At 45.2% G+C, this 23719-nt stretch overlaps 1 long non-coding RNA gene across 9 annotated transcripts in view; it reads right to left on the bottom strand.

Moving 5' to 3' along the window:
- The window catches only part of LOC307181276, a 2057065-nt gene that overhangs the window by 291713 nt on the left and 1741633 nt on the right, over positions 1-23719 (bottom strand). Inside the window, exon 10 of one of the 9 annotated variants that reach the window (XR_013826316.1) lies at positions 8542-8566. The exons of the other annotated variants lie outside the window; for them this stretch is intronic. This is a non-coding gene — a long non-coding RNA (uncharacterized lncRNA). Of the gene's footprint in view, positions 1-8541; positions 8567-23719 lie in introns of those variants that run through there. 9 annotated transcript variants of the gene reach the window in all.

The following is a 23719-nucleotide window of genomic DNA, read 5'->3' as shown; positions in this document are numbered from 1 at the left end:
ATTTCCATTTCCCTGCCTGAGATACCCGTCCTGTCCCTGCCCCCACTGCTTTTTTCCTTCCTCACCTCTGCCCAGGGAGAAATTCCAGCAGCAGGTATGGGTGACACATCCTCTTCTTTAGCAGGTGGCAGCCTGGCAACTGCTGCAGAAAGTCCAGCAGAGCCCCACTCACACTGGGCCACCCACAAAGCCGTGGCCTCTCACTCCCTCCCACCAGCCCAGCCCCGAGACTGCTGACAGGGCAGAGAAAATGGCGTCAGGCACAGCTGCAGGGGCTCTTGCTGCCTGGAGTGGTATTTATATTGATCTCAACCCAGGCACACCTGGGGAGGGCTGGCCGGCACGGTAAGGCTGCCCAGGTCAGCCAATCATCACCCCTCAGGGGCTCACAGTTGCAGAAAATGGAACTTGCTGAACCGGCCAGGTCCAAGGAACAGGTGTGGGCTCCTGAGAGTCAGGATAGACAAGGGGCTGCAGCTTTGGCTTGTTTTCTAATCATTTTATCTGGCCCATGAGTGGGAGACAACTTCAAGAAAACCCTCTCCTAATGAGAGGAACCCAGGAGTCAGGCAGAGGAGGGGTGGGTGGTGGTTGGAGACAGAGGCCTGGTGCCCCGGGTGCAGTGGAAGTCTCTGGAAGACCAGGTGGAGGGAGGCCTCACGGAGTGATGCTCAGGGTCACAGACCTGTCGCAGCTGCTGTTTGTTAGTTCAAGTCCTGCTCTGAGGTGCTCTGTGTCAGCTCTGAGTGACAGGTGAGCTGGGGGTGCTCTGCAATGAGGGCTATGTGCACGGTTCCTGTGTGCCCAGCCCTGCCACGGTACCTGCAAGGGTAGCTCTGTATCCTGGGAGGGGCCTGACCACGAGAGCCCCGTGGGCTGGGGTGGGGGTGGGGTACCTGCCCAGGTGAGCTCCATATTCTGGGATTGGTCTGACCACGAGAGCCCCATGGGCTGCTGGGGACCTGGTAAAGGATGTCAGGACAGTCAGTGAAGCCACCGAGGATATACCTCCAGTTGCTCCTAATTCCTACACCCTGCTGGTCATTCTACCAACCACCAGGACATGGTATTCTGTATTAGTCTTCAATGATGCCTTCTTTTGTATTCCATTAGTCCCAGAGTCACAAGAAATTTTGGCTTGTGAGTGGCAGGACTCCACATACAACTAAAACAATACTTCCGGGCCGTCTGGCCCCAAGGGTGCAAAAATTCCCACACCATCTTTGGGGAAAGCTTAGCTAAAGACCTAAAAGTTCTACCTCTGGAAAAGGAAACCCTCCTTCAATATGCAGACGACATTCTGATCACCAGCCCTACTAAGGAGGCCTCTGAACTACCAAGCCAATAAAGGATAGAAGTTGTCCAAGAAAAAGCTCAAATATCACAGACTGCGGTGACCTGCCTGGGCTTCATTCTCACAGAAGGTCAGAGAAGCCCATCCCAGGAAAGGGAAGAAACCATTTTCAGCCTTACCCCTTTCTAAAACTAGAAGACAGCTTAGGGGTTCCTGGGGAGGCCAGGGTTTGCTGCTTCTGGATCCCTAACTACAGTCTACTAGCTGGGCCTCTATATGAAACACTGAAAGGAAAAGATGATGATCCTTTTGAATAGAATCCAGAAGTGGCCTTTCAAGAATGGAAAGAGCAGTCAATTCAGACCCTTGCCCTGGAACTCCCTAATTTAGCTAAACCCTTTGACCTTTACATTCCCGGTGAAAGGTGAATCGCCATTGGAGAATTAGTGCAAAAACTGGGACCGCTTGAAATGGAACAATGCAAGAATGCCATCCAGGTAGGATAAACTACGGTCACTAAGGGGCTTGGCCCACTGCCACATCTGGCCAAGATACTGGCGGTATCTAAAAACCTGGAAATCAGCAGCCCAAAAGGCCACCTCCCTCCTAAGGGAAAAGGACCCCACGTGGTGATCCTAACCACCAACCATGCCCTGAAGTTGCAGGGTTCGCTCCGTGGGCACACCGACCTCGAGTGAGGAGGCCCTCCAACTCCAACATCCAGAGAGATAACCGGGGGCAACAGGGCACCATGACGACTCGTGTGAACATCACTTGACCTGGAGTTTCTCTCATAAAACAACAAGAGTGTGTCCCAAAAGAGTAGACTACTGCTTGCAGGACTTACTGCACCCAGAGGGGAGCTAATAATCTTGGCGGGGGAACAGTATACCACACTGTCACCATAGAAAAGCCTACAGACACCGTGATGATGGTGGCCAATAAGACCGGCTGGACTCCTGTTTACTTCAAAAGGCTGTTGACTCAGTAGCCATCATGGTCCTTGGTCACCACTGACCCTGGACTGTCTGGGAGTTGAGCGGGCAGGGCTCTGACACCTGGTGCTGTTTGTACGTTAATTCAGGGGCCTAATTGAAGAAAGCGCAGACTACTGGTCAGAGCATCTAGGCTGGCAGAGACGGTCAGCCTAAGGTGGCCGAACAAATGTGGGGCGGGGTGAAACCGGCCCCCACAGCGTCTCTGCACATCTCTTTCCTGGACCCTTAAAGGTCATTAGAATCTATAACACTTCCAATGCTGGTGCTCAGGTGGACGAGCAGGGAGGCAGGGGTCCTGGGGACAATCAACGTCACCGGGAGGCTGCTGGGGAGAAGCTCTGACCCTCGCCCCAGGGTATGAGGGCTCCCAACTCAGCACTCAGCAGTTACAGAAGAAGGGTCTGCACCCTCAGCACTCCAAGAATGAGGAACGGGACAAAAGGCAGAGGAGGGGTTTGTCCCCAGCAAAGCCCATTAAAAATCCCTGGGAGATAAAAATAGAATCTGGGCAATAAAGTCAAGTCTAACCTTTTTTATCCTTTGTGCTTTGTCTAATTTCACGTGCTCCTAGGGTCCCGCATGCAGAGGTTCCACACCCGGCACTTCAGACCAGATTTCCTAGTGCAGAATGGCTGGGTCGACACCTCAGCTCCTGGGGCCCAGTGCAGACTCCACGATATAGAGCCTGAGCTACAGCCAACCCGGCCCTCGAGAGCTCCGCCGCCTCCCTCCCTCCCACTGACTCTGACAGGATCTCTACACAGCAGCCCAGCCCACAGCCCACAGCCCACGGGGTAGTGCATGCTCTCACCTCTCCATTCTCTGATCAAAATATAAAGTTTCCTTTGCTTGTGAACCAAACTCAGTCTCGATCTGTTGGCCCCAATGACACTGGGCAGGGGGACACTTGTTGGGGTCCACTCTGGAGGATCAGTAACAGAAATTGAGACTATTGTAACCTCAATGAACAGATGTGTGAGCCAAACTGTAGTTAACATAGAACAGTGTATAAGGCTCGGGTAAAATAAGATGTTTTTAACACTTCCATTTGATATTTCCATCACTTTTTATAAGCAAGTTCAGTGAAAAGGTTTGTCTTATTTGTCAGGTCAATATTAGAGAAACGAAGTGATTTCTTTCCAAGGATGTACAGCTAATAATCTTGGTTAAACCTTCAATCTTGTTTTAAATGCTTTTCCATTGAAAATGATACCTCTCTTTCAGCTCCCCCATTTCTGAGAAGTATAAAATCTTATAATTTATTATTACCAAAGGGGAAAGGTGGGAGGAGGGATAAATTAACAGTTTGGAATGAACACATACACACTGCTATGTATAAAATAGATCATCAACAAGGAACTACTGTATAGCACAGGGAACTACACTCAACATTTTGCAATAACCTATAAGGGGAAATAATCTGAAAAAGAATAGATATTTTTATTGACATCATCTATCAATGACAGTTAAAGTGTAGCCTAAGGGAAGCTGGTGGTGAGTGCTTCTGACCCTGAAGACTTCAATCATCTAAAGTTTGGACTCTGCCTACTTCCCAAGGCCCTTAATGAACATATGTGTAGCCGTAGCTTAAAAAATTCCCCAGTTTGGGTTTCGGGGAGACACTGATTTTGAAAAAGCCCTGGTGTTCTCCTTACATGAATGGGACTCTTCCTACTGCTAAAACATGTCTGTCACACCCAGAGGATGGTATACCGTCTGATCGGGAAGAGTTTGGAAAAGGCATCTCATCTCCTCATCTCCTGGTGCTCGGGTTCACCCCTCCAGCGTCTTTACTAACAGTCTCCCCACTTGGAGATGTCAGCACTGTCAACATCCTGTTGCGTACAGTTTGGAATTTGTCCAGAGGATGAAGCGGAAGGATGAGGAACAATGAGAGACAAGTCCTAGGTGTTCAGACAGGCACATGTCACTCTAATTTCCAATCAGGAAGACGAATTGACCAAAGGCTAGGGTTGCCCATGGAAACAGTATAGGGCTTGAGGAAATCCCGCTGCTTTGTGGCCAGTTCCCATAAACACGAGTTGAACAATGGAACTCAGGGGCAGTAAAATTCACAAAACTGCAGAGTTGAAAATATCCATCACTGAAAAATGTCTTGAGGAAAGTCAGAGAAAAGGACTTGTAAGCAAGGGAGAATGGCAGGAAAGGGATTTGAGGAGGTAGAAAGGACTCGCCATTAAGCACAAGAAAAGGAGCTGAACATTGCCAACATTGCCAACATTGCAGTTGGCCAAAAAGGGTGTATGCGTTCTTTTCTGTATATATTCAAGAAAAGAGCATACACTTTTTTAGCCAACCAAACAGGTGGGCACTGGAAGTCAATACTACAAAAGATATCACTTCGCATCAGTCAGAAGAGCCATCCTCATAAAGCGTAAACAACAGAAATGCAGGACAGGGCAACGAGAAGAGGGAGCCCTGTGAGACTTATAGTGGAAATGTATATTGCCAATGGCCATTCTGGAGAAGTGTATTGTGTTTACTAAAGCATCTAAAAAATGAGCTACAGAGCATAGGGCACTTGCACTCATGGGCGTATATCTTGGGAAAAACAAAAATCGAGAGGACACAGGCACCCCAATATTTACCCCCTCTCTGTTTAAAAGATCCTCGACTAGGATATAACTTAAATGTCTCTGGAGGGAAAAAATGGATAGAGATGTGGTACTTAGGTAGAGTGGAATATTATTCAGCCTGGAAATCAATGAAATATGGCCAGTTGTAACAACTCCGGAGGAGTTACGTATGATCATTCTAAGTGACAGAATTCAAAAAGAAAAAGACACATATCATAAGATATCACTTAAAGGTGGAATCCAAAATGGCTACACATGAAATAAATTACAAAACAAAAACATAGTCAAATATGTAGAAAACACGCATAAGGCTGCTAAACGGGAAAGGTGGGGAGGGGTGAGGCATCATCCAGGAGGTTGAAATTAGCAAAGATACCATTCCAAATACCAAACTGATAATCAACAAGGCCTACACGGTAGCTAAAAGAACTGCACTCAGCACACTCAAGTCACCGGAAAAGAATATATACGACTGGTAAGAATCTGAAAAAGAATTTATTGATGTCTCTCTGTACGCGAATCAAGTGGATGTACAGCAGCAAGAAACAGAGCTTTGAAAATCAGCTGTAACCAATATAGTAATAAATTGAAAAAAATAAACGACAGAGAGACAGAGAAAACCTCTTACAACTTTTCCTCAGGGACGGTGATGCAACATGGATTGAACACATCTAGACCCACAGCAGGATGAGACATAAGGCTGGAAACTGTTTGCGCTAAGAGAAATGTGAGGTTGGGTGAGGAAATGCACACCCTTTAAAGTAATACTACCTGGTACCCATTCAATGGGTCCCAAATCTGCAGGTTCAAGGGATCTTCCTACAGCTAAAACATGCATGGAAAACCCAGAGGACTGTACACCATGTGATCGGGAGATGTGTCTAAAATGCACCTCATTTATCCTCTCCTGGTGCTCCTGTTCACCATTCCAGCCACGCTACTTAGAATCTCCCCACTTGGAGAATCAGCACATTTAAACTTCTGTTTCACACATTTTGCAAATTGTGAGGAGGATGAACGGGAAGAGGGGGAACCAATGAGAGAAGAGTTGTAGGGGTTTGGACGGGCACATATCACTCTAATTTCCCATTAAGAGTAAGAATTAAAGAAAGGCTCAGCCTGCCTCGCCGGAGCCAAAATAGGGCCTGAAGCAATCCTGCGGGTTTGAGGCCAGCTCACAAAAGAGCAACTTAAAAAATGGAGCTCAGGGTCACTGCAATTCACAAACCTGCAGAGTTATAAATGAAAACTAACGTCCAAAAATATGTTGAGGTAAGGCAAAGAAGAGGATCTGAATGCAAGACAGAATTGCAAGAAACAGATTTCAAGAGATAGATTGGACTCGTCTTTAACGCACATGAAAAGCGGCAGAATTTCGACAATGATGCAGTTGGCCCAAAAGGGCGTATGCGTTTTTTCCTGATTATATCCAGGAAAAAACGCATACGCACTTTATGGGCAACGAAGCAAGCAAGCAATGCAAATGTGCACAACAAAGAAGTCTCACTTCCCACCGGTCAAAAGGGCCATCCTAAAAAATTGTAAAAACCAGAAATGCAGGACAGGCCATGGAGAACAGGGAGCCTTTATACGCTGATGGGCAGTGTGTGAACTGCCGAGAGCCACTCTGGAGAAGTGTATGGTGGTTCCTAAATCATCTAAAAAACAGAGCTACGGAGCATAGGACACTTCCAATCATGGGAGTATATCTAGGGAAGTCTAAAAATCAACAAGACACAAGCACACCACAGTTTAGGGCTACTCTGTTTACAAGAACCTCAACTTCAGTACACCTTAAATATCCCAGGAAAGAGAACAATGGATAAAGAAGATGTGGTACTTATGTACAATGGAATATCTCTTCACCATGAAATCAATGTAATAAGGCTAGTAGAAGGATAAAGAGTGGATTTAGGTCCGATAATACTACTTGAAATAAGTCAAACAGAAAAAGAAACATATCATAAGATATCACTTATAGAGGGAGGGTAAATATGGCTGCACAAGAAATGAATTACAGAACAGAACAGTGTCTCACATTTAGAAAACACACTTATGTCAGCTTAAGGGGAAAGGAGAGGTGGGGTGATGCATAAAACCAGAGTTTGAAATTAGCACAGATACCGTTCAATAAACCAAATAGGTATTAGACAAGATCTACACCTTGCTCAATGAACAGGCCTCAACACACCCTATACACCGCAGAGAAATATATCTGAGGAATAAGAATCTTAAAACCCATGTATTGATATATCTCCATAAGGGAATCAAGTGTGTGCAGAGCGGCACAAACACAGCAGTGAAAAGGAGCTAAACCCCATTATAGAAATAAATTTTAAAAACAAAACGCTGAAACAATGAAAGAGAGAAAAATTCTTACAAAATTCGCTCAGGGGCTGTGATGCAACCTGGATTGACCACATATAAACCCACAGCTGGATAAGACATAAGGCTGGACACTTGGGGCTGACAGGATTGGTGAGCTTTGGTGAGCAACTGCCGAAAGTTTAATGCAATACTTCATGCTACTCAGTCCAAGGGTCCCAACACTCCAGGTTGAAGGGAATCTTCCTACAGCTAAACCATGCTTGGGAAACCCAGCGACTGGTATACCATATGATCGGGAAAGGTTTCTAAAACGCACCTCATTTTTCCTCTCCTGGGGCTCCGGATCGACATTCCAGCCGCTTTACTAACAACATCCCCACATGGAGTCAATGCCTTTAAGTTCTGGTATCGCACAGTCTGCAGTTAGTGCAGAGGATGAATGGGAATAGGGGGAACCAGTGAGAAACTAGCTGTAGCGGTTTCAATGGGCACATGTCACTCTAATATCACATCAGTAAGAAGAATTAACCAAAGGCACAGCAGGTGCCCCAGAAGAAAAATAGGGCTTCAAGGAATCCTGTGGTTATGGGGCAATACCACAAAAATAAGAGCTAAAAAATGGAGCTAAGGGCCACTGCAATTCAAAAACCTGCAGAGTTATAAAGGCCAACTATTTTTAAAAAATATATTGAGGTAAGGCTATGAAGAGGCATTGAAAGCAAGGCAGAATTGCAGGAAACCGATTTCAGGAGGTAGACTGGAATTGCATTGAAAGCATATGAAGAGAGTCAGAAACTCGACAATGATGCACTTGGCCAAAAAGGGCGTATGCGTTTTTTCCTGAATATATTCAGGAAAAAACGCATACGCCCTTTTTGGCCAACCAAGCAAGCTTGCAAAGGAAATCTGCACTACAATGAAGTCTCACTTCCCCCCGGTCAAAAGGGCCATCTGAAAAAAGTGTAAAATCCATAAAGGCACGACAGGCCATGGAGAACTGGGAGCCTTCTTATGCTGATGGGCGGGATGTAAATTGCCAACAGCCACTCTGGAGAAGTGTATGGTGTTTCCTGAAACATCTAAAAAACAAAGCAACAGAGCCTAGGGCACTTCCACTTATGGTCCTATAGCTTAGGGAAATTAAAATCAAAAAGACACAGCCACCCCAAAGTTTGGGACGCCTCTGTTTACAAGAACCTCGTTTACGGTACAAGTTCAATATCGCAGAAAGTGAAAAATGGATAAAGAACTTGTGGTACTTACGTACAATGCAATATCACTCAGCAATGAAATCTATGTCATCAGGCCCGTAGCAGCATAATGAGTGGATTCAGGTATGATGATTCGAACTGAAATAAGTCACACAGAAAAGAAACATCATAAGGTATCACTAATACACAGAATGTGAACTTGGCTACACATGAACTGAATTACAAAACAGAACAGGGTCTCAAGTTTAGAAAACCCACTTACGCTTGCTTAAGGGGGAAGGTGAGTTGGGGTGCTGCATAGAACCAGAGATTGAAATGAGCACAGATAAAGTTCCTTAAGCCAAATATGGAATAGACAAGAGCTACTCCTTGCTCAACGAAATGGACTCAACACCCCATATTAAACGCCTAAGAATGTACCTGACTAGTAAGTATCTTAAAACCTATGGATTGCTATGTCTCCGAAAGAGAATCAAGCGTGTGTACAGGGGCATAAACGCAGCAGTGATAGGATTGGAGAGGTTCGGTGAGCAAATGAAGACCCTTAGAAGTCATATTGCATGGTACCCATTCCACGGGTCTCAACTCTCCAGGTTTAAGGTATTCTTCCTTCAGCTAAAACATGCATGTGGAACCCCGAGTATGATCAACCGTGTGAACGGGAGACGTGTTCAAATATGTCTCAGTTTTCCTCCCCTGGTACTCGGGTGCAACATTCCAGACCCTTTACTAACACTCTCCCAACTTGGAGAGTCAGCGCCTTTAACCTCCTGTTTGGCCCAGTTTGCAATTTCTGCGGAAGATGAACAGGAATAGGGAGAACCAATGAGAGACTAGCTGGAGGTGTCTGGACGGGCAAATTTAACTCTCATTTCCCACCAGGAAGAGGAAATAACCAAAGGCTCAGCATGCCGTGCCGGAACCAGATTAGGGCCTGAAGCCATCCTGCGGTGTTGCGGCCAGCTCAAAAGAAAGCGAGTTGAAGAAAGGAGCTCAGGGTCTCTGTAATTCACAAACCTGCAGAGTTATAAATGACAGCTATCGTCCAAAAATAGACTGAAGTAAGGCTGCCAAGAGGACTTGAAAGCGGGGCAGAATTGCAGGATACCGATTTCAGGAGGTAGACTGGAATTGCATTGAAAGCGTAGGAAAAGAGGCAGAACGTCCACAATGATGCACTTTGCCAAAAGGACATATGCGTTTTTTCCTGAATATATTCAGGAAAAAACGCATACGCCCTTTTTGGCCAACCAAGCAAGCTTGCAAAGGAAATCTGCACTACAATGAAGTCTCACTTCCCCCCGGTCAAAAGGGCCATCAGAATAAAGTGTAAAATCCAGAAAGGCAGGACAGGCCATGGAGAACTGGGAGCCTTGTTATGCTGATGGGCGGGATGTAAATTGCCAACAGACACTCGGGAGAAGTGTATGGTGTTTCCTGAAACATCTAAAAAACAAAGCAACAGAGCCTAGGGCACTTCCACTTATGGTCCTATAGCTTAGGGAAATTAATATCAAAAAGACACAGCAACCCCAAAATTTGGGACGGCTCTTTTTACAGGAATCTCTTCTACGGCACAAGTTAAATATCCCAGAGAGCAAATAATGGATAAAGAAGTTGCGGTACTTCTGTACAACAGAATACCACTCAGCAATGAAATCTATGTCACCAGGCCCGTACCAGCATAATGAGTGGATTGAGGCACGATGATTCTAAGTGAAATAAGTCACACAGAAAAAGAAACATCATAAGGTATCACTAATACACGGAATGTGAACTTGGCTACACATGAACTGAATTACAAAACAGAACAGGGTCTCAAGTTTAGAAAACCAACTTATGCCTGCTTAAGGGGAAGGTGAGTTGGGGTGCTGCATAAAAGCAGAGTTTGAAATTAGCACAGATACCGTTCCATAAGCCAAATATGTAATAGACAAGAGCTACCCCTTGCTCAACGAAATGGATTCAACAATGAGGTATCACCTCACACCTGGTAGAATAGGCATCATTGAAAATCTACAAACAAAAAATGCTGGAAAGGGTGTGGAGAAAAGGAACCCTCTTCCACTATTGTTGGGAATATAAATTGATACAGTCATTATGGAGAACAATATGGAATTTCTTAAGAAACTAACAATAGAATTACCATATGATACAGCAATCCCAGTACTGGACATATACCCAGACAAAACCATAAATCAAAAAGAGTCATTCACCGCAATGTTCATTGCATCACTATTTACAATATCGAGGTAATGGAAGCAACCTAAATGCCCACAGACAGACGAATGCATAAAGCTGTGGTACATATATAAAATGGAATATTACTAAGCCATGAAAAGGAATGAAATTGGGTCATTTGTAGAGACGTCGATGGATCTAGAGACTGTCATACAGAGTGAAGTAAGTCAGAAAGAGAAAAACAAATCTTGTATATTCATGCATATATGTGGAACCTAGAAAAACTGTACAGATTAACCATTTTGCAAGGCATAAATAGAGCAACAGATGTAGACAACAAACGTATGGACAACAAGGGGGGAAAGCTGTTGGGGGGGTGGTGGTGGGAGGGGTTGAGAGACTGGGATTGGCATGTATACATTTATATGTATAAAATAGATAACCAATAAGAACCTGCTGTATAAAAATATAAAATAAAATTCAAAATTAAAAAGAAGTAAAATTTAAAAAATAAAACAGAAAAAACAATTATTCCCTGCACATACATGTATTTATATGAATAAATTATTTCCATGCTTATATCTGTAAATACAAAAAAGAGGAATAAAATCTACCTTGAACCAAAAACGAAAAAGAGAAAAAAAACACAGAACCCACCAGTTACACAGAGGAAAACCGTATCAGGGCACTTGCTCCAGTTGTAAACAATTCTGAAGTTGGTCAGTGGTGGGGAATCGTCTCCCATTCAGCCAGCAGCCCCCACGCAACAAGCGTCCTCATTGCAAAGCTGGGGCACCGTGCCGAGGCATCTGTGAGTAAACGTGAGCTGAGCCCCAGGCCAGTTGCTGCTGAACTATTCCCACCCGTCCCAGGTAAAACACCTGAATATATACAAGGACTTGAAAGCCTAGAGGAAGGGCCATAGAGCCACACGAGTGACAGCATGCCGGCCGACTTGGTGCCTGCAGGCCAGCCAGGATGGTCCTGGCCCTGGGTGCTCTTCTGGAAGATTTCCATTTCCCTGCCTGAGATACCCGTCCTGTCCCTGCCCCCACTGCTTTTTTCCTTCCTCACCTCTGCCCAGGGAGAAATTCCAGCAGCAGGTATGGGTGACACATCCTCTTCTTTAGCAGGTGGCAGCCTGGCAACTGCTGCAGAAAGTCCAGCAGAGCCCCACTCACACTGGGCCACCCACAAAGCCGTGGCCTCTCACTCCCTCCCACCAGCCCAGCCCCGAGACTGCTGACAGGGCAGAGAAAATGGCGTCAGGCACGGCTGCAGGGGCTCTTGCTGCCTGGAGTGGTATTTATATTGATCTCAACCCAGGCACACCTGGGGAGGGCTGGCCGGCACGGTAAGGCTGCCCAGGTCAGCCAATCATCACCCCTCAGGGGCTCACAGTTGCAGAAAATGGAACTTGCTGAACCGGCCAGGTCCAAGGAACAGGTGTGGGCTCCTGAGAGTCAGGATAGACAAGGGGCTGCAGCTTTGGCTTGTTTTCTAATCATTTTATCTGGCCCATGAGTGGGAGACAACTTCAAGAAAACCCTCTCCTAATGAGAGGAACCCAGGAGTCAGGCAGAGGAGGGGTGGGTGGTGGTTGGAGACAGAGGCCTGGTGCCCCGGGTGCAGTGGAAGTCTCTGGAAGACCAGGTGGAGGGAGGCCTCACGGAGTGATGCCCAGGGTCACAGACCTGTCGCAGCTGCTGTTTGTTAGTTCAAGTCCTGCTCTGAGGTGCTCTGTGTCAGCTCTGAGCGACAGGTGAGCTGGGGGTGCTCTGCAATGAGGGCTATGTGCACGGTTCCTGTGTGCCCAGCCCTGCCACGGTACCTGCAAGGGTAGCTCTGTATCCTGGGAGGGGCCTGACCACGAGAGCCCCGTGGGCTGGGGTGGGGGTGGGGTACCTGCCCAGGTGAGCTCCATATTCTGGGATTGGTCTGACCACGAGAGCCCCATGGGCTGCTGGGGACCTGGTAAAGGATGTCAGGACAGTCAGTGAAGCCACCGAGGATATACCTCCAGTTGCTCCTAATTCCTACACCCTGCTGGTCATTCTACCAACCACCAGGACATGGTATTCTGTATTAGTCTTCAATGATGCCTTCTTTTGTATTCCATTAGTCCCAGAGTCACAAGAAATTTTGGCTTGTGAGTGGCAGGACTCCACATACAACTAAAACAATACTTCCGGGCCGTCTGGCCCCAAGGGTGCAAAAATTCCCACACCATCTTTGGGGAAAGCTTAGCTAAAGACCTAAAAGTTCTACCTCTGGAAAAGGAAACCCTCCTTCAATATGCAGACGACATTCTGATCACCAGCCCTACTAAGGAGGCCTCTGAACTACCAAGCCAATAAAGGATAGAAGTTGTCCAAGAAAAAGCTCAAATATCACAGACTGCGGTGACCTGCCTGGGCTTCATTCTCACAGAAGGTCAGAGAAGCCCATCCCAGGAAAGGGAAGAAACCATTTTCAGCCTTACCCCTTTCTAAAACTAGAAGACAGCTTAGGGGTTCCTGGGGAGGCCAGGGTTTGCTGCTTCTGGATCCCTAACTACAGTCTACTAGCTGGGCCTCTATATGAAACACTGAAAGGAAAAGATGATGATCCTTTTGAATAGAATCCAGAAGTGGCCTTTCAAGAATGGAAAGAGCAGTCAATTCAGACCCTTGCCCTGGAACTCCCTAATTTAGCTAAACCCTTTGACCTTTACATTCCCGGTGAAAGGTGAATCGCCATTGGAGAATTAGTGCAAAAACTGGGACCGCTTGAAATGGAACAATGCAAGAATGCCATCCAGGTAGGATAAACTACGGTCACTAAGGGGCTTGGCCCACTGCCACATCTGGCCAAGATACTGGCGGTATCTAAAAACCTGGAAATCAGCAGCCCAAAAGGCCACCTCCCTCCTAAGGGAAAAGGACCCCACGTGGTGATCCTAACCACCAACCATGCCCTGAAGTTGCAGGGTTCGCTCCGTGGGCACACCGACCTCGAGTGAGGAGGCCCTCCAACTCCAACATCCAGAGAGATAACCGGGGGCAACAGGGCACCATGACGACTCGTGTGAACATCACTTGACCTGGAGTTTCTCTCATAAAACAACAAGAGTGTGTCCCAAAAGAGTAGACTACTGCTTGCAGGACTTACTGCACCCAGAGGGGAGCTAATAATCTTGGCGGGGGAACAGTATACCACACTGTCACCATAGAAAAGCCTACAGACACCGTGATGATGGTGGCCAATAAGACCGGCTGGACTCCTGTTTACTTCAAAAGGCTGTTGACTCAGTAGCCATCATGGTCCTTGGTCACCACTGACCCTGGACTGTCTGGGAGTTGAGCGGGCAGGGCTCTGACACCTGGTGCTGTTTGTACGTTAATTCAGGGGCCTAACTGAAGAAAGCGCAGACTACTGGTCAGAGCATCTAGGCTGGCAGAGACGGTCAGCCTAAGGTGGCCGAACAAATGTGGGGCGGGGTGAAACCGGCCCCCACAGCGTCTCTGCACATCTCTTTCCTGGACCCTTAAAGGTCATTAGAATCTATAACACTTCCAATGCTGGTGCTCAGGTGGACGAGCAGGGAGGCAGGGGTCCTGGGGACAATCAACGTCACCGGGAGGCTGCTGGGGAGAAGCTCTGACCCTCGCCCCAGGGTATGAGGGCTCCCAACTCAGCACTCAGCAGTTACAGAAGAAGGGTCTGCACCCTCAGCACTCCAAGAATGAGGAACGGGACAAAAGGCAGAGGAGGGGTTTGTCCCCAGCAAAGCCCATTAAAAATCCCTGGGAGATAAAAATAGAATCTGGGCAATAAAGTCAAGTCTAACCTTTTTTATCCTTTGTGCTTTGTCTAATTTCACGTGCTCCTAGGGTCCCGCATGCAGAGGTTCCACACCCGGCACTTCAGACCAGATTTCCTAGTGCAGAATGGCTGGGTCGACACCTCAGCTCCTGGGGCCCAGTGCAGACTCCACGATATAGAGCCTGAGCTACAGCCAACCCGGCCCTCGAGAGCTCCGCCGCCTCCCTCCCTCCCACTGACTCTGACAGGATCTCTACACAGCAGCCCAGCCCACAGCCCACGGGGTAGTGCATGCTCTCACCTCTCCATTCTCTGATCAAAATATAAAGTTTCCTTTGCTTGTGAACCAAACTCAGTCTCGATCTGTTGGCCCCAATGACACTGGGCAGGGGGACACTTGTTGGGGTCCACTCTGGAGGATCAGTAACAGAAATTGAGACTATTGTAACCTCAATGAACAGATGTGTGAGCCAAACTGTAGTTAACATAGAACAGTGTATAAGGCTCGGGTAAAATAAGATGTTTTTAACACTTCCATTTGATATTTCCATCACTTTTTATAAGCAAGTTCAGTGAAAAGGTTTGTCTTATTTGTCAGGTCAATATTAGAGAAACGAAGTGATTTCTTTCCAAGGATGTACAGCTAATAATCTTGGTTAAACCTTCAATCTTGTTTTAAATGCTTTTCCATTGAAAATGATACCTCTCTTTCAGCTCCCCCATTTCTGAGAAGTATAAAATCTTATAATTTATTATTACCAAAGGGGAAAGGTGGGAGGAGGGATAAATTAACAGTTTGGAATGAACACATACACACTGCTATGTATAAAATAGATCATCAACAAGGAACTACTGTATAGCACAGGGAACTACACTCAACATTTTGCAATAACCTATAAGGGGAAATAATCTGAAAAAGAATAGATATTTTTATTGACATCATCTATCAATGACAGTTAAAGTGTAGCCTAAGGGAAGCTGGTGGTGAGTGCTTCTGATCCTGAAGACTTCAATCATCTAAAGTTTGGACTCTGCCTACTTCCCAAGGCCCTTAATGAACATATGTGTAGCCGTAGCTTAAAAACTTCCCCAGTTTGGGTTTCGGGGAGACACTGATTTTGAAAAAGCCCTGGTGTTCTCCTTACATGAATGAGACTCTTCCTACTGCTAAAACATGTCTGTCACACCCAGAGGATGGTATACCGTCTGATCGGGAAGAGTTTGGAAAAGGCATCTCATCTCCTCATCTCCTGGTGCTCGGGTTCACCCCTCCAGCGTCTTTACTAACAGTCTCCCCACTTGGAGATGTCAGCACTGTCAACATCCTGTTGCGTACAGTTTGGAATTTGTCCAGAGGATGAAGCGGAAGGATGAGGAACAATGAGAGACAAGTCCTAGGTGTTCAGACAGGCACATGTCACTCTAATTTCCAATCAGGAAGACGAATTGACCAAAGGCTAGGGTTGCCCATGGAAACAGTATAGGGCTTGAGGAAATCCCGCTGCTTTGTGGCCAGTTCCCATAAACACGAGTTGAACAATGGAACTCAGGGGCAGTAAAATTCACAAAACTGCAGAGTTGAAAATATCCATCACTGAAAAATGTCTTGAGGAAAGTCAGAGAAAAGGACTTGTAAGCAAGGGAGAATGGCAGGAAAGGGATTTGAGGAGGTAGAAAGGACTCGCCATTAAGCACAAGAAAAGGAGCTGAACATTGCCAACATTGCCAACATTGCAGTTGGCCAAAAAGGGTGTATGCGTTCTTTTCTGTATATATTCAAGAAAAGAGCATACACTTTTTTAGCCAACCAAACAGGTGGGCACTGGAAGTCAATACTACAAAAGATATCACTTTGCATCAGTCAGAAGAGCCATCCTCATAAAGCGTAAACAACAGAAATGCAGGACAGGGCAACGAGAAGAGGGAGCCCTGTGAGACTTATAGTGGAAATGTATATTGCCAACGGCCATTCTGGAGAAGTGTATTGTGTTTACTAAAGCATCTAAAAAATGAGCTACAGAGCATAGGGCACTTGCACTCATGGGCGTATATCTTGGGAAAAACAAAAATCGAGAGGACACAGGCACCCCAATGTTTACCCCCTCTCTGTTTAAAAGATCCTCGACTAGGATATAACTTAAATGTCTCTGGAGGGAAAAAATGGATAGAGATGTGGTACTTAGGTAGAGTGGAATATTATTCAGCCTGGAAATCAATGAAATATGGCCAGTTGTAACAACTCCGGAGGAGTTACGTATGATCATTCTAAGTGACAGAATTCAAAAAGAAAAAGACACATATCATAAGATATCACTTAAAGGTGGAATCCAAAATGGCTACACATGAAATAAATTACAAAACAAAAACATAGTCAAATATGTAGAAAACACGCATAAGGCTGCTAAACGGGAAAGGTGGGGAGGGGTGAGGCATCATCCAGGAGGTTGAAATTAGCAAAGATACCATTCCAAATACCAAACTGATAATCAACAAGGCCTACACGGTAGCTAAAAGAACTGCACTCAGCACACTCAAGTCACCGGAAAAGAATATATACGACTGGTAAGAATCTGAAAAAGAATTTATTGATGTCTCTCTGTACGCGAATCAAGTGGATGTACAGCAGCAAGAAACAGAGCTTTGAAAATCAGCTGTAACCAATATAGTAATAAATTGAAAAAAATAAACGACAGAGAGACAGAGAAAACCTCTTACAACTTTTCCTCAGGGACGGTGATGCAACATGGATTGAACACATCTAGACCCACAGCAGGATGAGACATAAGGCTGGAAACTGTTTGCGCTAAGAGAAATGTGAGGTTGGGTGAGGAAATGCACACCCTTTAAAGTAATACTACCTGGTACCCATTCAATGGGTCCCAAATCTGCAGGTTCAAGGGATCTTCCTACAGCTAAAACATGCATGGAAAACCCAGAGGACTGTACACCATGTGATCGGGAGATGTGTCTAAAATGCACCTCATTTATCCTCTCCTGGTGCTCCTGTTCACCATTCCAGCCACGCTACTTAGAATCTCCCCACTTGGAGAATCAGCACATTTAAACTTCTGTTTCACACATTTTGCAAATTGTGAGGAGGATGAACGGGAAGAGGGGGAACCAATGAGAGAAGAGTTGTAGGGGTTTGGACGGGCACATATCACTCTAATTTCCCATTAAGAGTAAGAATTAAAGAAAGGCTCAGCCTGCCTCGCCGGAGCCAAAATAGGGCCTGAAGCAATCCTGCGGGTTTGAGGCCAGCTCACAAAAGAGCAACTTAAAAAATGGAGCTCAGGGTCACTGCAATTCACAAACCTGCAGAGTTATAAATGAAAACTAACGTCCAAAAATATGTTGAGGTAAGGCAAAGAAGAGGATCTGAATGCAAGACAGAATTGCAAGAAACAGATTTCAAGAGATAGATTGGACTCGTCTTTAACGCACATGAAAAGCGGCAGAATTTCGACAATGATGCAGTTGGCCCAAAAGGGCGTATGCGTTTTTTCCTGATTATATCCAGGAAAAAACGCATACGCACTTTATGGGCAACGAAGCAAGCAAGCAATGCAAATGTGCACAACAAAGAAGTCTCACTTCCCACCGGTCAAAAGGGCCATCCTAAAAAATTGTAAAAACCAGAAATGCAGGACAGGCCATGGAGAACAGGGAGCCTTTATACGCTGATGGGCAGTGTGTGAACTGCCGAGAGCCACTCTGGAGAAGTGTATGGTGGTTCCTAAATCATCTAAAAAACAGAGCTACGGAGCATAGGACACTTCCAATCATGGGAGTATATCTAGGGAAGTCTAAAAATCAACAAGACACAAGCACACCACAGTTTAGGGCTACTCTGTTTACAAGAACCTCAACTTCAGTACACCTTAAATATCCCAGGAAAGAGAACAATGGATAAAGAAGATGTGGTACTTATGTACAATGGAATATCTCTTCACCATGAAATCAATGTAATAAGGCTAGTAGAAGGATAAAGAGTGGATTTAGGTCCGATAATACTACTTGAAATAAGTCAAACAGAAAAAGAAACATATCATAAGATATCACTTATAGAGGGAGGGTAAATATGGCTGCACAAGAAATGAATTACAGAACAGAACAGTGTCTCACATTTAGAAAACACACTTATGTCAGCTTAAGGGGAAAGGAGAGGTGGGGTGATGCATAAAACCAGAGTTTGAAATTAGCACAGATACCGTTCAATAAACCAAATAGGTATTAGACAAGATCTACACCTTGCTCAATGAACAGGCCTCAACACACCCTATACACCGCAGAGAAATATATCTGAGGAATAAGAATCTTAAAACCCATGTATTGATATATCTCCATAAGGGAATCAAGTGTGTGCAGAGCGGCACAAACACAGCAGTGAAAAGGAGCTAAACCCCATTATAGAAATAAATTTTAAAAACAAAACGCTGAAACAATGAAAGAGAGAAAAATTCTTACAAAATTCGCTCAGGGGCTGTGATGCAACCTGGATTGACCACATATAAACCCACAGCTGGATAAGACATAAGGCTGGACACTTGGGGCTGACAGGATTGGTGAGCTTTGGTGAGCAACTGCCGAAAGTTTAATGCAATACTTCATGCTACTCAGTCCAAGGGTCCCAACACTCCAGGTTGAAGGGAATCTTCCTACAGCTAAACCATGCTTGGGAAACCCAGCGACTGGTATACCATATGATCGGGAAAGGTTTCTAAAACGCACCTCATTTTTCCTCTCCTGGGGCTCCGGATCGACATTCCAGCCGCTTTACTAACAACATCCCCACATGGAGTCAATGCCTTTAAGTTCTGGTATCGCACAGTCTGCAGTTAGTGCAGAGGATGAATGGGAATAGGGGGAACCAGTGAGAAACTAGCTGTAGCGGTTTCAATGGGCACATGTCACTCTAATATCACATCAGTAAGAAGAATTAACCAAAGGCACAGCAAGGTGCCCCAGAAGAAAAATAGGGCTTCAAGGAATCCTGTGGTTATGGGGCAAGACCACAAAAATAAGAGCTAAAAAATGGAGCTAAGGGCCACTGCAATTCAAAAACCTGCAGAGTTATAAAGGCCAACTATTTTTAAAAAATATATTGAGGTAAGGCTATGAAGAGGCATTGAAAGCAAGGCAGAATTGCAGGAAACCGATTTCAGGAGGTAGACTGGAATTGCATTGAAAGCATATGAAGAGAGTCAGAAACTCGACAATGATGCACTTGGCCAAAAAGGGCGTATGCGTTTTTTCCTGAATATATTCAGGAAAAAACGCATACGCCCTTTTTGGCCAACCAAGCAAGCTTGCAAAGGAAATCTGCACTACAATGAAGTCTCACTTCCCCCCGGTCAAAAGGGCCATCTGAAAAAAGTGTAAAATCCATAAAGGCACGACAGGCCATGGAGAACTGGGAGCCTTCTTATGCTGATGGGTGGGATGTAAATTGCCAACAGCCACTCTGGAGAAGTGTATGGTGTTTCCTGAAACATCTAAAAAACAAAGCAACAGAGCCTAGGGCACTTCCACTTATGGTCCTATAGCTTAGGGAAATTAAAATAAAAAAGACACAGCCACCCTAAAGTTTGGGACGGCTCTGTTTACAAGAACCTCGTTTACAGTACAAGTTCAATATCGCAGAAAGTGAAAAATGGATAAAGAACTTGTGGTACTTACGTACAATGCAATATCACTCAGCAATGAAATCTATGTCATCAGTCCTGTAGCAGCATAATGAGTGGATTCAGGTATGATGATTCGAACTGAAATAAGTCACACAGAAAAGAAACATCATAAGGTATCACTAATACACAGAATGTGAACTTGGCTACACATGAACTGAATTACAAAACAGAACAGTGTCTCAAGTTTAGAAAACCAACTTATGCTTGCTTAAGGGGGAAGGTGAGTTGGGGTGCTGCATAAAACCAGAGATTGAAATGAGCACAGATAAAGTTCCTTAAGCCAAATATGGAATAGACAAGAGCTACTCCTTGCTCAACGAAATGGACTCAACACCCCATATTAAACGCCTAAGAATGTACCTGACTAGTAAGTATCTTAAAACCTATGGATTGCTATGTCTCCAAAAGAGAATCAAGCGTGTGTACAGGGGCATAAACGCAGCAGTGATAGGATTGGAGAGGTTCGGTGAGCAAATGAAGACCCTTTGAAGTCATATTGCATGGTACCCATTACACGGGTCTCAACTCTCCAGGTTTAAGGTATTCTTCCTTCAGCTAAAACATGCATGTGGAACCCCGAGTATGATCAACCGTGTGAACGGGAGACGTGTTCAAATATGTCTCAGTTTTCCACCCCTGGTACTCGGGTGCAACATTCCAGACGCTTTACTAACACTCTCCCCACTTGGAGAGTCAGCACCTTTAACCTCCTGTTTGGCCCCGTTTGCAATTTCTGCGGAAGATGAACAGGAATAGGGAGAACCAATGAGAGACTAGCTGGAGGTGTCTGGATGGGCAAATTTAACTCTCATTTCCCACCAGAAAGAGGAAATAACCAAAGGCTCAGCATGCCGTGCCGGAACCAGATTAGGGCATGAAGCCATCCAGCGGTGTTGCAGCCAGCTCACAAGAAAACGAGTTGAAGAAAGGAGCTCAGGGGCACTGTAATTCACAAACCTGCAGAGTTATAAATGACAGCTATCGTCCAAAAATATACTGAAGTAAGGCTGCCAAGAGGACTTGAAAGCGGGGCAGCATTGCAGGAAACCGATTTCAGGAGGTAGACTGGAATTGCATTGAAAGCATAGGAAAAGAGGCAGAACGTCCACAATGATGCACTTGGCCAAAAAGGGCGTATGCGTTTTTTCCTGAATATATTCAAGAAACAACGCATACGACCTTTTTGGCCAACCAAGCAAGCTTGCAAAGGAAATCTGCACTACAATGAAGTCTCACTTCCCCCCGGTCAAAAGGGCCATCTGAAAAAAGTGTAAAATCCAGAAAGGCAGGACAGGCCATGGAGAACTGGGAGCCTTGTTATGCTGATGGGCGGGATGTAAATTGCCAACAGACACTTGGGAGAAGTGTATGGTGTTTCCTGAAACATCTAAAAAACAAAGCAACAGAACCTAGGGCACTTCCACTTATGGTCCTATAGCTTAGGGAAATTAAAATCAAAAAGACACAGCCACCCCAAAGTTTGGAACGGCTCTGTTTACAAGAACCTCGTTTACAGTACAAGTTCAACATCGCAGAAAGTGAAAAATGGAGAACGAAGTTGTGGTATTTACTTACAAAGCAATATCACGCATCAATGAAATCTGTGTCATCAGGCCCTTAGCAGCACAATGAGTGGATTCAGGTATGATGATTCTAACTGAAATAAGTCACACAGAAAAAGAAACATCATAAGATATCACTAATACACGGAATGTAAACTTGGCTACACAGGAACTGAATTACAGAACAGAACAGGGTCTCAAATTTAGAAAACCAACTTATGCTTGCTTAAGGGTAAAGGTGAGTTGGGGTGCTGCATAAAACCAGAGATTGAAATGAGCACAGATAAAGTTCCTTAAGCCAAATATGGAATAGACAAGAGCTACTCCTTGCTCAACGAAATGGACTCAACACCGCATATTAAACGCCTAAGAATGTACCTGACTAGTAAGTATCTTAAAACCTATGGATTGCTATGTCTCCGAAAGAGAATCAAGCATGTGTACAGGGGCATAAACGCAGCAGTGATAGGACTGGAGAAGTTCGTGAGCAAATGAAGACCCTTTGAAGTCATATTGCATGGTACCCATTCCACGGGTTTCAACTACCCAGGTTTAAGGTATTCTTCCTTCAGCTAAAACATGCATGTGTAACCTAGAGTATGATCAGCCATGTGATCGGGAGACGTGTTCAAATATGTCTCAGTTTTCGTACCCTGGTACTCGGGTGCAACATTCCAGACGCTTACTAACACTCTCCCCACTTGGAGAGTCAGTCCCTTTAACCTCCTGTTTGGCCCAGTTTGCAATTTCTGCGGAAGATGAACAGGAATAGCGAAAATCAATGAGAGACTAGCTGGAGGTGTCTGGATGGGCAAATTTAACTCTCATTTCCCACCAGGAAGAGGAATTAACCAAAGGCTCAGAATGCCGTGCCAGAACCAGATTAGGGCCTGAAGACATCCTGCGGTGTTGCGGCCAGGTCACAAGAAAGCGAGTTGAAGAAAGGAGCTCAGGGGCACTGTAATTCACAAACCTGCAGAGTTATAAATGACAGCTATCGTCCAAAAATATACTGAAGTAAGGCTGCCAAGAGGACTTGAAAGCGGGGCAGAATTGCAGGAAACTGATTTCAGGAGGTAGACTGGAATTGCATTGAAAGCATAGGAAAAGAGGCAGAACGTCCACAATGATGCACTTGGCCAAAAAGGGCGTATGCGTTTTTTCCTGAATATATTCAGGAAAAAACGCATACACCCTTTTTGGCCAACCAAGCAAACTGGCAAAGGAAATCTGCACTACAATGAAGTCTCACTTCTCCCCGGTTAAAAGGACCACCTGAAAAAAGTGTAAAATCCAGAAAGGCAGGACAGGCCATGGAGAACTGGGAGCCTTGTTATGCTGATGGGCGGGATGTAAATTGCCAACAGACACTCAGGAGAAGTGTATGGTGTTTCCTGAAACATCTAAAAAACAAAGCAACAGAGCCTAGGGCACTTCCAATTATGGTCCTATAGCTTAGGGAAATTAAAATCAAAAACACAGCCACCCCAAAGTTTGGAATGCCTCCGTTTACAAGAACCTCGTTTACCGTACAAGTTCAATATCACAGAAAGTGAAAAATGGATAAAGAACTTGTGGTACTTACGTACAATGCAGTATCACTCAGCAATGAAATCTATGTCATCAGGCCCGTAGCAGCATAATGAGTGGATTCAGGTACGATGATTCTAACTGAAATAAGTCACACAGAAAAAGAAACATCATAAGATATCAGTAATACACGGAATGTAAACTTGGCTACACAGGAACTGCATTCCAAAACAGAACAGGGTCTCAAATTTACAAAACCAACTTATGCTTGCTTAAGGGGAAAGGTGAGTTGGGGTGCTGCATAAAACCAGAGATTGAAATGAGCACAGATAAAGTTCCTTAAGCCAAATATGGAATAGACAAGAGCTACTCCTTGCTCAACGAAATGGACTCAACACCCCATATTAAACGCCTAAGAATGTACCTGACTAGTAAGTATCTTAAAACCTATGGATTGCTATGTCTCCGAAAGAGAATCAAGCATGTGTACAGGGGCATAAATGCAGCAGTGATAGGATTGGAGAGGT

The sequence above is a fragment of the Stenella coeruleoalba genome (genome assembly GCF_951394435.1).
Source record: "Stenella coeruleoalba genome assembly, contig: scaffold_52, whole genome shotgun sequence".
NCBI lineage: Eukaryota > Metazoa > Chordata > Mammalia > Artiodactyla > Delphinidae > Stenella > Stenella coeruleoalba.
This window is presented reverse-complemented; position numbering and strand designations above follow the sequence as displayed.